Source organism: Pleurodeles waltl, chromosome 8 (assembly GCF_031143425.1).
Source record: "Pleurodeles waltl isolate 20211129_DDA chromosome 8, aPleWal1.hap1.20221129, whole genome shotgun sequence".
NCBI lineage: Eukaryota > Metazoa > Chordata > Amphibia > Caudata > Salamandridae > Pleurodeles > Pleurodeles waltl.
The window spans coordinates 881245745-881259476 of NC_090447.1; the positions used below are offsets into that span (position 1 = coordinate 881245745).

At 47.6% G+C, this 13732-nt stretch overlaps 1 pseudogene; it reads left to right on the forward strand.

Moving 5' to 3' along the window:
* The first annotated feature begins 8246 nt into the window (after window positions 1-8246).
* LOC138249567 (14-3-3-like protein) lies at window positions 8247-13420 on the forward strand (annotated as a pseudogene).
* Window positions 13421-13732: the final 312 nt, after the last annotated feature.

Here is a 13732-nt window from a genome sequence, read left to right on the forward strand (position 1 = left end):
TGGCCATATGTTACTGTAGTGGTGTGTCTTGTGTGTCCGACAGGGTTGGGGTGTTGTGTGTACATTACTAGATTTGTAGACTTACCCCCAAGTAGGCCATTTCCATATTGTCCATCCTGGAACTGTTCAGTGATCATACTGTGCCGGAATATGTAGGCGTCATAGACACTCCCAGGATACTTGGCCAAAATGTTTATGAATAATCTGTGGTGGTCCACTATACCCTGCACATTAGTGGAATACGTGTGCTTGCTATTCTGGTGTAAGTGCTCTGTTGCTGCCGGTAGTATAAGCCGGACATGGATGCAGTCCATTGCACTGAGCTCATGCCGAAAGCCATGGATTTGATAGAACCTGTTTGTTCTCCTGCTGCTTTTGCTAGGTGTTGGGGAATCTGATGTGGCGGTGTGTCAGGGAGATAATGGTGTCTAAGACCTTTGGCAGGAATGCAGAGAATGACGACTGTGATACACCAGCAACCAGTACACCCGTTGTTTGCAATGAGCCACTTGCCAGCATGTGCAGGACAGCAAGCAGCTTTGTTATAGGTGGTATGCTGTGTGGGGTCTGCAGGCTGGCTGCAATTTGCGGCTCAATGTGGTGCAGCAGATGTAGTATGGTTTGCCGGTTCAGTGTATAGGTCCAGGTCCCTGAGGCCAAGGAGGGTTGTCCTGTTTCTGAAGACCCTCTTCTGCCTTCTGCGTTGCTTTTCTGGGCTGCGTTGTGGTGATTGCTGGAGTTGTTGCTGTCCTCTGCACCGTCTTGCAAGCTGTATCAGTCTCAACTCCATCTTCTCCTGAGGGTTGTAATGTTGCTTCTGTGTGTTTTCCTTAAGTAGTGGTGTGTTTGCCCCACCAGGCGTTAAATTTTGACGCAAATCGGTGTTTGAGTCATTTTTTGCTCCGCCTCCCACCTGTGCATTTTTTTTGGCCCGGGTGGATAAATATGGCGCTAGGGTTTTTTAGTCTATTTTGGGACAGGAACGCCTACCTTCCATCTCATTGACGCAAGGAGGTTTCACACACCCAAAAAATTACGTTAACATCATTATTTTAACGCAAGACAGGTCTAGCGTCAAAATATAAATATGGAGTTAAATTTGCTCCAGAATTGCGTAAAACAAATGACGCAAATCCGGCGCAAACAGAGTATAAGTATGGCCCTAAGCCCTTTCTTCTGATGTTTCAGATTAGGGTTCAACTCCAAAAGGCATAGGTGGTTGCACAGGTTTGCTCATATACCACCTATTGATGCATAGTAATGCAAAGCAGCGTTTTGCATTACTTTGCCATACAAACCAGGAAAAAAACACAACGCTAAACCTTTGAGAATCTGGACCTACATGTGACACCAGACCTTGCAATTCACCTAATTAATCAGTACTGCTATTCAAAACCCTAATCTATCAGATTAGTGTATCCCTTTTACAGCCTGAACCAATAAGGTCACAGTACCTTGAACACCAAAGTTGTATGCTCCTCTGAAATCTGGCTTGCTCTGCTTTTTACTGCCCGAAATTGTTGCATTTGTATAAAGAATATAATTATGGAGCGTATTTATACCCTATTTGCGCTGCATTTGTGTCTTTTTTTTACGCAAATTGGGCGCAAAACTCTCTCCATATTTATATTTGGACGTTAGACCAGACTGACGTCAAAATATTGGAGTTTGCACCATTTTTTAGATGCGTGAACCTACCTTGCGTCAATGAGATGCAAGGTAGGCGTTCCCATCTAAAAAATTGTGCTAACCCCACAGCCCCATATTTATCCCCCGTGCTAAAATGACACATGTGTGGGAGGAGGGACTAAAGCTTGCTTTGCACCATTATTTAACACCTCGGTCAGCCCAGGCGTTAATGGACCTGTGGTTCCATTTCCATGGTTAAACACCATGGAAAGGGTCCACAGGTGCCCTCCTCATGCCCCAGGAACACCCCCACCCACACCAGAGGGACACCGGAGGATGGGGGACCCTATCCCAGGTAAATTAAAGTGCCGTCGGGGCCCAACTTGGAGCCCCCTGAATGACACAGGGTGCAATGGCCATGCCAGGGGACACTGGTCCCCTGTGCTGGCCATTGGGGTGGTGGGCATGACTCCTGTCTTTTTTAAGTCCATACCACATGTATGGATGGACTTGTGACAGAAAATGACACTAGGCAGGTTTGAGTCATCTTTTTTTACTTTAACCAGCCTAACGTTATTTTTGGGTGCAAAATCCCCTTCCTGCGTACAGCCAGCCCCACCTGGCTAACATAATTTTTTTTTACGCTAGCCCACCCTTTGCACTGGCTTGCACCATTCCATAAATATGGCATTCCATAAATATTAGTGCAGTTTTGCACCAAAAAGTTGAAATATGCCCCTATATTTGTAAGTTCACTCAATGTAAACCCTACACTTTTGAGAGGTGAGGTAGAGAAAAGAATATTGCTAGGGTCATGGATTGCCCAACATGAAAAAGGGGCCCATCATTTGCCTAAAAGGCCAACCTGGTCCTCAAGACTGGTTTGTTCGGGGAAAAGGTTGTGCAGAGCAGCTGCACCGACCGAGCCTGGAGCTCACTCATGTGTTAACCTAATGTAATCACAGTAAGCAAGACAGTTTTGAGAGTCAGAAATGCAATTAGCAGCTGTGCATTGGCTGGAAGGGTGTGTACATGAGGAACATCAGGCCTAAATTAAGACCTCCTCCCCACCCACTGTAGCATTATAAACGGTTTGGGAGGGAACATGTGAGTCAAATATATTATAAACTGCATCACAACAAGTCACTTAAATAAGGAAAATTGGTCCAGCAAATGCAACAATGCCGAAAGGACAGACAAATAACCTTTAATAGTGCCCACTGTACAGCCTTGCTGGACCCCAAAAAAAATATCTGACAGTTTGGCTTGTAAAAATGACTGTTTTACAGACTCCACACCAAGCGGCACAAATTTGTCACTGTCCCTGGCATAAATTGACTTTATAGATGGATGTCTTGCAGCAAGGATGACATCCACAATCTCAGATAGCAGATCAAACATCTTCAACTGCCCCCATTGAAGGCCAGATTTTTGGAAAAGTGGCGCAGAGCGGTGCTGACCCAAAATTGGCAGCGCCGCATCACTTTAGAAACGCAGGGATGCGCCGTATTTAGGTTAATACGGCGCACCCCTGTGTTGTCTCCTAAATTTAGCTACCAGTGCCAATGAAGGCATCCTTACACCTTTGTGCAAGGATGTCTGCATTGAGGGGTTTGATTGTTTATGTGCAGGAAGGTGTCCCTTCCTGCACATACACAATCACTAATGGCTCTTTGGCCCTTCTGTGTTTGCTGCAAAATGTAACACACAGAAGTGCCAAAGTGTCATTTTCAAATGATTGCTTGTGTGCAGGAAGGGGCACCTTCCGGCACAATCAATAATTTCTGGCATTTTGCTCTTTCTATGCATGCTGCTGAATGCAGCACGCATCGAAAAAGCAAAAAAAGCGTTAGATTTTGGCACTGCCTCAGGTTTATGAAATTTCATAAACCAAAGGCAGGGTCAAAATGCAATGGGTGTTGCTGTGGCATGCCCACAGCAACACCCATTGCACGCTCCTTCCACGCACAGTGCTGCATGGGAAGGGGCCTTTTTTACAAGGTGAGGTTAAGCCACAAAAAGTGGCTTAACACCATCCTGTAAATATGGTGCAGTGCTTAGCGCTGCAGGAGCGTCACAAAAAGTGACGCTCCTGTGGTGTTAGGGGCCTATGAATACGCCCCCGAATCTCCACATATGGAGGTGTCGATTGCGCAGGTGTGGGTGCAGAACTGTGTGCTATTGCTGCAACAGAGTATCCTCCAGAGGACAGATGCTCATACCCAGAAATTCAAGGTGCCACACTCTCCTGGTCCAATACGGAGATACTAGGATGATTTAGGTCCAGTCATTCCTGACCATCATCAGAACTTAGGAGAGGTAGAAGTGGAAAGGTTTACAGGAGTCCTATGCTACACTCTAGCCAGAGTGCATGTCCTAGAGAGAGCGGTTGAGAAAAGATCCAGCCAGAATTCTCCCCAGTGTAAAAAGATGCATCTTCGGTGCAGTCACCATTTATCATACACAAGTTGTCATTGACTGAGCTCTTTCACCATAGCCTTTAAAGATCCCACTGGGTGGTTCACGACCAAGAAGACGACCAGACACTCCAGCCAACTCCAGAGCCACAGCACTTTTCGGCACAGGACCCCACTCTGCACTGCTTATTGCAATATCAGATGCCTGTGGTGGATGACTGGCATGAAGGCTTTCAACATCACATGGATGGCCCACATCCCCAACAGATTTATATGAAGCAAAGTTTCCGCCAGAGACCAGATCTCTACATATCTCCTAGATGGCCTCCACAATCTGGGCAGTGATGCATTGGTCACCACCGTCTACTTTGGGTGGGGATGTAAGAGAGGTCTGCCGCTGGTTAGAGTGCAATCAAGCAGCCACCACTGCATGTCTTGTGCAGCATCCTCCACAACCTGGATGTCAGGTTCCCTTGGTATATGACCCACTAAGACTTCAGATCCCAATGCAGAGCCTGCATATGCCACCTGGTAAAATGAACAAGCAGGAAACATGAGTCCAAAAGGGGTAGGAGTCTCAGAGCTGCTGTCACCATGATCCACGGCCAAGGCTGAAATATCCAAATCACAGCTTGAATGCCCTGGACTCATTACAATGAAGAAAAGGTCCTGAGCCTTACAGTGTCCCAAACAGATCCTATTAAAGGATGCTTCTGCAAAGGAGTGACTTTGACTCTTTGATCGAGAACCCCATTGATGTCAGGAGGTTCACTTTTGTCTGTGGGGGGTCTATGACTGGCTGTGGCGGGCCAGTCATCGAGATTAGCAAGTTACCTTCCGTCAGTAACGCTCTTTCTGGTAGAGAGACCTTTTGAATATCCCCCAGGCATCAGACTGGATCCAGAAATTTTCCAGTTGCAACTTTGCATGCTGTTAGGTGGCGCTGTGCATCTCCACCCCAAATCTGCTCCGGAAATGATGTGTGGAGCCCAAACGGGGGCTACTCCTGCACACTGACGTCCTTTGGTTTTAAGGCTGTCCACACCCCCAGATGCACAGAGCCAGAGGAAAATTGGTAGACCAGTATGCACGTTTCTAGACTTAGGATCTTATTAACGGATAGGGTCCTAATCACAGAATGGGGAGCAAGGAAGGGTCAATGAGGAATCTGCAGCTAGCTAGAATCTACCAGAAAGAGCATTACTAAAGGTAAGTAACTTTTCCTTCTGCTAGAGACTTCTAGCCACAGATTCCTCAAATGTTGATTAGATACCAACCAATGCAGTACCTACTTGGAGGTGGACTGTGAAGGGACTTAAACCAGAAAGACCTGTAGAACCACCAGCCAAAATGCCAATTTTGGCAGACTTACCTATCCAGACAAAAGTAAACATATGGAGGGGCTCCCACGTAGCTGCCTAGCAAATGTTTAAGACAGGGACTCTGCATGCTAAGGCAGTGGTAGCAACTTTGGCCCTAGTAGAATGAGCATGCAGTCCTCTCCGAGGCTGCTTTTTAGCTAATGTGTAGCAGATCTTAATGCAGATCATGATCCAGCAAGAGAGGATTCTCTTCTGCAGAACCTTGCTTTTCTTTGCACCAGGGAACCCGACAAACAGTTCATCTTCCACCCTGTGGTCATTAGTATGATCTGTGCAGAAGCTCAGCGCTCACTTGGAGTCTAAATGATGGAGTCTTTCCTCCTCCTTAGAGGGGGAGAGGCGGAGCATGGAACATCACAAATTATGGCAGCAAGGATGCCAAAGTTGGCAGAACCAGTTTGAGAAGAATGTGGTGTACGGCAGGCTCACACAGAGCTTGAAGCTCACTCACACTCCATGCTGTTTTGGAGATGAGGAAAACTGTTTTGAGGGTGAAGAGCCACAAGGTACTGCTGTGAAGTGGCTCAAATGGAGTGCACATTAGAAAAGTGAGGAGCAAGGTAAGATCCCACTGCGGCATGACAAACAGAGGAGGAAACAAATGTAACCCTTTAGAAAATCTCATAACAGGAGACTTGAACAAAGAGGGCTGATCCGGTAACCGCAGAAAAGCCAAAAGGTACCCTTAAACTGTGCCCAGGGCAAGGTCTTGCCGGGCTAAGGGCAAAACAAATAAGAACACATCAGAAAACGTGGCCTGTAGGGGATCAATCTGCAGAGAAGTGCATCAGGCCACAAATTGTTACAATGACAGGTATATACCGTTTTAGTCAAGGAACGCCTGGCTGCCAAGATGATATCAACCACCCTCAGAGAAATATCAGAGGTGTTCAGCTGTCGCAGCTCAATCTCCATTCATGAAGGTAGAGGTTTTGAAGGCTCAGGTGCAGAGCATGCCCTCTTGTTAGGGCCGTAGGTACTCCCAGAAGGGTAGCCTGATCGGTGGACAGATACAGAAGCCCAGGAGCTCTGGATACCATGCTGTACGTGTCCACTAGGATGACTTGGGCCCACTTAGTCCTGATGTTCTTGAGAACATGGGGCAGGTGTGGCATCGCTGGAAAGGCATACAGAAGTCCTGAGTTCCACTTGAGACGCAACGCATCTGAGCATGAGACACCTTGGAAACTCCATTGTGCATATGTGCTGACACTGCACATTCTATGTGGTTGCAAATAGATCAAGCCAAGGTTCTCCCAAAACACCATGTGCCACCTCAAGGTTTAACTGCCAACTCATGATCCTCTAGGCGCTGACGGCAGAGCTTGTCCACACAGGCATTCAATAATTCTGCCAGGTGGTTCACTACCAGGAAAATTCCTTGGTGGTCCAGCCACTTCCAAAGGTGGATGGTCTCCTGGCACAGGGTCTCTGGCTCTACCCCGTTCTGTTTGTGCAGTACCACATGGAGGTGGTGTTGTCCATGAGCACCTGTACCTCGTCTTTTGCTTGGCAATGTCAAGTTTTGCATCTTAGTCCCAGATGTCCTTTGGGTTCGACCCACAGTCACTTCAGGCCTTGGAGTCATGGCTCGACCCCAAACATCACATGCTCACCTGATGGGGATCTGTCACAGATATTTGCTTCTGCACACTGTAGAATTTTGAACAAAAAATAATGAGGTAAGGTTTGTCAGAGAGGTGAGAGGAAGCTCCACATCCACGTCAGGGGGTGTGGAAAGAAGAGAAACAATGCAGCGTGTGGGAGTGGTGCGTATATTGGTCCTGTTCATTATTTTCAGAGTGGAACGGTGTCAGTGTGGAGCTGCATGGTGCTGCCTACCACTGCTCAGAGGTACTGCTGAAAAGTTTTTAGATCCAGTCTAACATCTGGGGAATATTCAAGAGCTGAAGAATCTGTGGCAAGAAGTTTCCATCAGAAAGGGGGAAACAGGTATCACCAACCTCTGAAGATGAGTGGCGACCATCACTTATGCGAAAACCATAGGGGTGTTAATGAGGCTGAAGGGGAACATGAAAAAGTTCTCTTAGCTGACCTTGAACCGCAGGTTGAATCTGTGGCACTGCAGGATAGCCACATGAAAGTACTTGTCCCGCAGCTCCAAGGCTACCATCTAGCCACCCAGATCCAGAGTAGACAGAATTTGGCCAGTGTGCAAGCTGAATTTGTCCTTCCAACAGGAAGGCATTCAGAGAACGAAGACTGGGCGAAGGCCTCAATCTTTTTCCAGCATGAGGAACGAGCGAGAGTAACAACCTTTCCCTATTTCTGAGGCCAGCACTTTCTCGATGGCACCAATGGACGATAGAGCTTGCACCTCTTTTAGTAAAATGGATCGGTGCTCCTTTAAGAGCTGATCCGATTTGGCCAGGCAGTATGGTGGGTTCACAAAGCTGGATGAACTGGGGAACGCATCTGTAGGATATGATGGACCGCAGCCCTGGTAGCGAATATGTAATTCTGCCTCCCACAGAGTGGCTGTGTGTGCCACCAAGGGCAAACTGAAGTGGTTTGGAGGTTGATACCCCAGCCTAGGGAAACTTGAAAGATCAGTGTTTCTTGTAACCTGCAAGCTGTCTGCCTGAGCCCTGTAAAGTCTAAGGTGATTGCAGCAGTTTACCTGTGGGGGATTGACTTTGTCTATATGGCAAATCTCTGGAGTGGTCATGGAAGGAACGAAGCTGATTAGAAAACTGTCTTGCAGGTGTTGATAGGCCCAAGAAGCATGCAGTGGCCCAGCTTTCCTTGAAGTGCTCCTGAGCAGAATCAGCTTTTTTTTCAAAAAGGCATATCCATGATGGATGCCTATACAGTTCCAGAAAAGCCTGTTGATCTCATCTGCATAAAAGAGCAAAACACTAGTGCTGAATGCTCGCCCCAAAGAACTGATAGTATCCAGGCTAGCTCAAATTACATATTTAGGTGCATCCTGAATATTTTGAACCATGGAAGACCTGAGCTGTTCCTGGATTGCCAGGTAAGATCTCATTGGTCATGTCCCAGAGGGCATGATGATATCGGCCTACCAGGCAACTGGCACTGACCGACCTCAGGGCTAGGGTGGCTGAAGAGAACAAATGTTTCTTGAACACCTAAGTCCTTCTTGACTCCTCATAACCGGAGTCACAGGGAAGGAATTAGGGCCCATATTTATACTTTTTGACGCAAAACTGCGCCAACGCAGTTTTGCGTCAAAAAAATTAGCGCCGGCTAACGCCATTCTGAAGCGCCATGCGGGCGCCGTATTTATTGAATGACGTTAGCCGGCGTTAGCCGCCGGCGCTGTCTGGTGTGCGTTAAAAAAAACGACGTACACCAGGCAGCGCCGGCGTAGGGGGGAAAATGGCGTATGGGCGTCCAGAAATGGTGCAAGTCAGGCTGAGGCAAAAAATTTGCCACAATCCGATTTGCGCCATTTTTTTACGACGCCCATCCCCCATTGAAATGACTCCTGTCTTAGCAAAGACAGGAGTCATGCCCCCTTGCCCAATGGCCATGCCCAGGGGACTTCTGTCCCCTGGGCATGGTCATTGGGCATAGTGGCATGTAGGGGGGCACAAATCAGGCCCCCCTATGCCACAAAAAAAAAAATATATATATACTTACCTGGACTTACCTTAATGTCCCTGGGGTGGGTCCCTCCATCCTTGGGTGTCCTCCTGGGGTGGGCAAGGGTGGCAGGGGGTGTCCCTGGGGGCTTGGGAGGGCACCTCTGGGCTCATTCTGAGCCCACAGGTCCCTTAACGCCTGCCCTGACCCAGGCGCTAAAATCCGGCACAAATGTGGGTTTTTTAGTCCCGCCCACTCCCGGGCGTCATTTTTGCCCGGGAGTATAAATACGACGCATATGCATCGCAGTCATTTTTTAAGACGGGAACGCCTACCTTGCATATCATTAACGCAAGGAAGGTGTTCACGCAAAAAAATGACGCTAACTCCATGAACTTTGGCACTAGACGCGTCTAACGCCAAAGTATAAATATGGAGTTAGTTTTGCGTCGAATTTGCGTCGAAAAAAACAACGCAAATTCGGCGCAAACGGAGTATAAATATGCCCCTAGGATTCATCTTGCTGGTGGAGGCTTGGCTACCTACTCCTGATATTCTGGTGATCCATCAATATGTTCACTAGTGGGCAAGAGCAATGGTTACAGAACAGTAGTAAGAACTGGGAAGAAGATGGCCATGGCTAAAGAACTTAAGTAAACACATTTGTTTTAATCTCCACAGAAAGAAGTTGTATTTACAGACCTTCAGCAGCATGTCTCGTGCCTAGAGCACAGGAAGCGCTCTCTCCAGTTGGTGGCCCATGGGGAGAAATTAACCTTTTATCAGGGGACATATCAAGCCCACTAGTCTCTTACAAATCCATATATAAATTATGATCATCATAATGTGCTGTTAAATCATCTCCATAATTTCCATTGTCTTCTGAAAGTGGTGGCAAACTCGGAGTCAGAACCAAAAAGCTTGTGGAGCAACTGAGTATGACTGTGGTCGAAGGAGTGTTTTGTCAGAATCAGATTGTATGGGATCCAGGTGCGCTGTAGATGAGTCACAACATGACCTTGGTCGGGCCGAGACAGATTTGGATCGAGGTCAGACACCAGAGTTGGCAGGGAATCTACCTCCTGCAATGTTGCAGCCAATGATGCGCCAATCCCTTCTTTGACATCAGCAGTCTCAAAGAAGGGATTGTCCACGTATTGTAGCTGGGAAAGAAGCCTTCACCAGAGTTGGTGCAGAACAAAATAAGGGGACCAGGGTCTCAGACTTCTCTTTAGATAGAGAATGGTGGGGTCGAGTCTCCCTTCACCTTCTTATGTTTTCACTTCCACTTGGACTTCGACTTACTGGATGACCTTGACTGCAAAAAGTACCTGTTGTGTGTTTGGCCTCAAGAATGGGGAAGGGTGCATGTGCACAGCTTGGAGTGGAACTTGTATGACTTCTTTTGATGTCCTGTGACATACAGCTTTGCTTCACAGTCCCAAAACTACCTTTGGGTGCTTGGGAGCACACTCCTCACATGCCTTGGAGTCATGCCACAAATTCAAACACCAAATGCACACCTCATGCGGGTCTGTAACTGACATCTGTTTAAGGCAGTCAAGGCATGGTTTGAACCCTGTAGTTTTAGGTCTAGACATCCTTTCCTTGCACAGTGGAATTCAAGTTGGAAAACTTGTCAAACTGATCAAAAAGGAAGCAGAGGTCGAGTTGGTGGTGCAGCGCGGAGACAGAGAAGCTCGCCAGCCCCAGTGAGTGAATTGCCACTCTGCCCGCCATGGATAAGGCCATGGACACCAAGAAGGCAAACAGCCAAGAGCGCCTCAAGCACATCCAGAAGGCCAAGTTAGCCGAGCAGGCAGTGTGCTACGGTGACATGGCTGCCTGCATTTAGACTGTCACGTGGAGGGCGTCAAGCTCCCTTACAAAGGCACCCTGTTGTCCGTGGCCTACAAAAACGTGTTGGGGTTGCGACGATCCACATGGAGGGTCATCTCCAGCATCGAACAGAAGACCGAAGGCAATGACAAGAAGTGTGCGATATGGTGCTACAGTACAGAGAGAAGGTGGAGCAAGAGCTCAAGGAAATCTGCAAAGATGTGCTGCATTTGTTGGACACTTATTTGATAGCGAAGTCTGAGAATTCTGAGAGCAAAGTCTTCTATCTAAAGATGAAGGTAGACTACTATCGGTACATAGCCGAGGTAGCATGCAACCAAGCCCGAGACGATAAAGTCCTCACAGCAGGCTTATCAGGATGCTTTTGATATCAGCAAGAAGGAGATGCAACCAACACATCCAGGGGCATATTTATACTCCATTTGCGCCGGAATTGCGTCGTTTGTTTTGACGCAATTTCGACGCAAAACTAACTCCATATTTATACTTTGGCGTTAGATACGTCTAGCGCCAAAGTCCATGGAGTTTGCGTAATTTTTTTGCGTGGACACCTACTTTGCGTTAATGAGATGCAAGGTAGGCGTTCCCGTCTAAAAAATCGACTCCGAGGCATGTGCGTCGGATTTATACTCCCGGGCAAAAATCACGCCCGGGAGTGGGCGGGTCCAAAAAAATGACGTACGCCCGCTTTTGCGCCGTTTTTTAGCGCTTGCAAAAGGCAGGCGTTAAGGGACCTGTGGGCTCTGAAGGAGCCCAGAGGTGCCCTCCCATGCCCCCAGGGACCCCCCCTGTCACCCTTGCCCACCCCAGGAGGACACCCAAGGCTGGAGGGACCCATCCCAGGGACATTAAGGTAAGTTCAGGTAAGTTTTTTTTTGTGGCATAGGGGGGCCTGATTTGTGCCCCCCTACATGCCACTATGCCCAATGACCATGCCCAGAGGACAGAAGTCCCCTGGGCATGGCCATTGGGCAAGGGGGCATGACTCCTGTCTTTGCTAAGACAGGAGTCATTTCTATGGGGGTTGGGAGTGAAAAAAAAATGGCGCAAATCGGGTTGAGGCGCAAAAATTGCCTCAACCTGACTTGCCCCATTTCTTGACGCCTAAGCTCCATTTTCCCCTACGCCGGCGCTGCCTGGTGTACGTCGTTTTTTTTAGCGCACACCAGACGGCGCCGCGGCTAACGCCGGCTAACGTCATTCAATAAATACGGCGCCCGCATGGCGCTTCAGAATGGCGTTAGCCGGCGCTAATTTTTTTTACGCAAAACTGCGTTAGCGCAGTTTTGCGTCAAAAAGTATAAATATGGGCCCCAATTTGTTTGGGAATGGCCCTTAACTGTTTTTTGCTATGAGATTCTCAACAGGCCTGAAAAGGTGTGTGTGCTTGCTAAAACCGCTTTTGATGAAGCTATTGCCGAACGTGGGCCCATATTTATACTTTTTGACGCAAACCTGTGTTAGCGCAGGTTTGCGTCAAAAAGTATAGCGCTGGCTAGTGCCATTCCAGGACGCCAGCCGGGCGCCATGTTTAGGAATGGCACAAGCTGGCGCTAAGGCCTGGTTAGCGTCAAAATACATGATGCTAACCGGGTAGGGGAGGCGTAGGGAAGACTGGAGGTTGTGCTGGAAAGAATGGCACTAGTAAGGTTAAAGTTTTTTAAAAATTACTCTAACCTGACTAGCGTCATTTTTTTGATGTGCAACCACCATGGACATGACTCCTGTTTTAGCAAAGACAGGAGTTATACCCCCCAGCCCAATGACCATGCCCAGGGGACTTTTGTCCTCTGGGTATGGTTATGTACCCTGGGCATGGCCACTGGGCACAGTGCCCTGTAGGGGGACCCAAGTTAGGCCCCTCTATGGCACTCTGAAAAACAATTTAAAAGAACTTACCTGGACTTATCTGGGATGGGTCCCCCCATCCTTAGGTGTCCTACAGGTGTGGGTGCAAGTGGGGGTGTCCCTGGGGGCAGGGAAGGGCACCTGTGGGCTGTTTCCATGGTCTCTGACCATGGAAAAAGGCCCACAGGTCCCCTAACGGCTGCCCTGACCCAGGAGTTAAATAATGATGCACAGGAGGCTTAGCGCCATTATTTAATGCCCTCCTCCTCCCATGCGTGACTTTTGCACAGGAGGATAAATAAGGCGCTTGGGCCTTTGAGTCATTTTTGCCTGTGAATGCCTACCTTTCATCTCATTGATGCATGTTAGTTTTCCGCAGGCAAAAAATGACTTTAACATGTCTAGCGCCAAAATATAAATATGGAGTTAAGTTTACGCTGGATTTGTGTTAAAACAAAATGATGCAAATCTGGCGCAAACAGAGTATAAAAAAGCCCCTTGACACCCTAAATGAAGAGTCCTACAAAGATAGTACCCTCATTATGCAGTTACTTTGAGACAATTTAACATCATGGACATCGGACAGTGCACAAGATGAGGCTGAACCAGAGCAACCAGAAAATAACTGAACTTGTGCATCGGATCTTTCATAATCATTTTTCAGGCCCTCAACTTAAAAAACCTTTTTACATCTCACCATTCCTTGTTGCTCCACCTGGATACCTTAAAGCAAAGAAAACCCCATGTGTATGTACGGAAACAAACAGATTAGTGTATTCACACTGCAGCTTTGGGGATTCCCATTCCTTCATTTTGTGTGTTATCTTGGCCATCCTAGTGTGCAGTTACTGCTGTAGAAAATAATTAATAGCTTCACTTCAACTTCCAAACACTTGTGTAGAGAACTAAAGTATCTGGTATTTGAAGGAAGGCGACAATTGGAACTAGTTATGGAAAGTGACCGTTTTGTATTTCATTAAGTATATGGACATTTAGTTAATTGCTGCAATTAAACTGGTGCCTGCA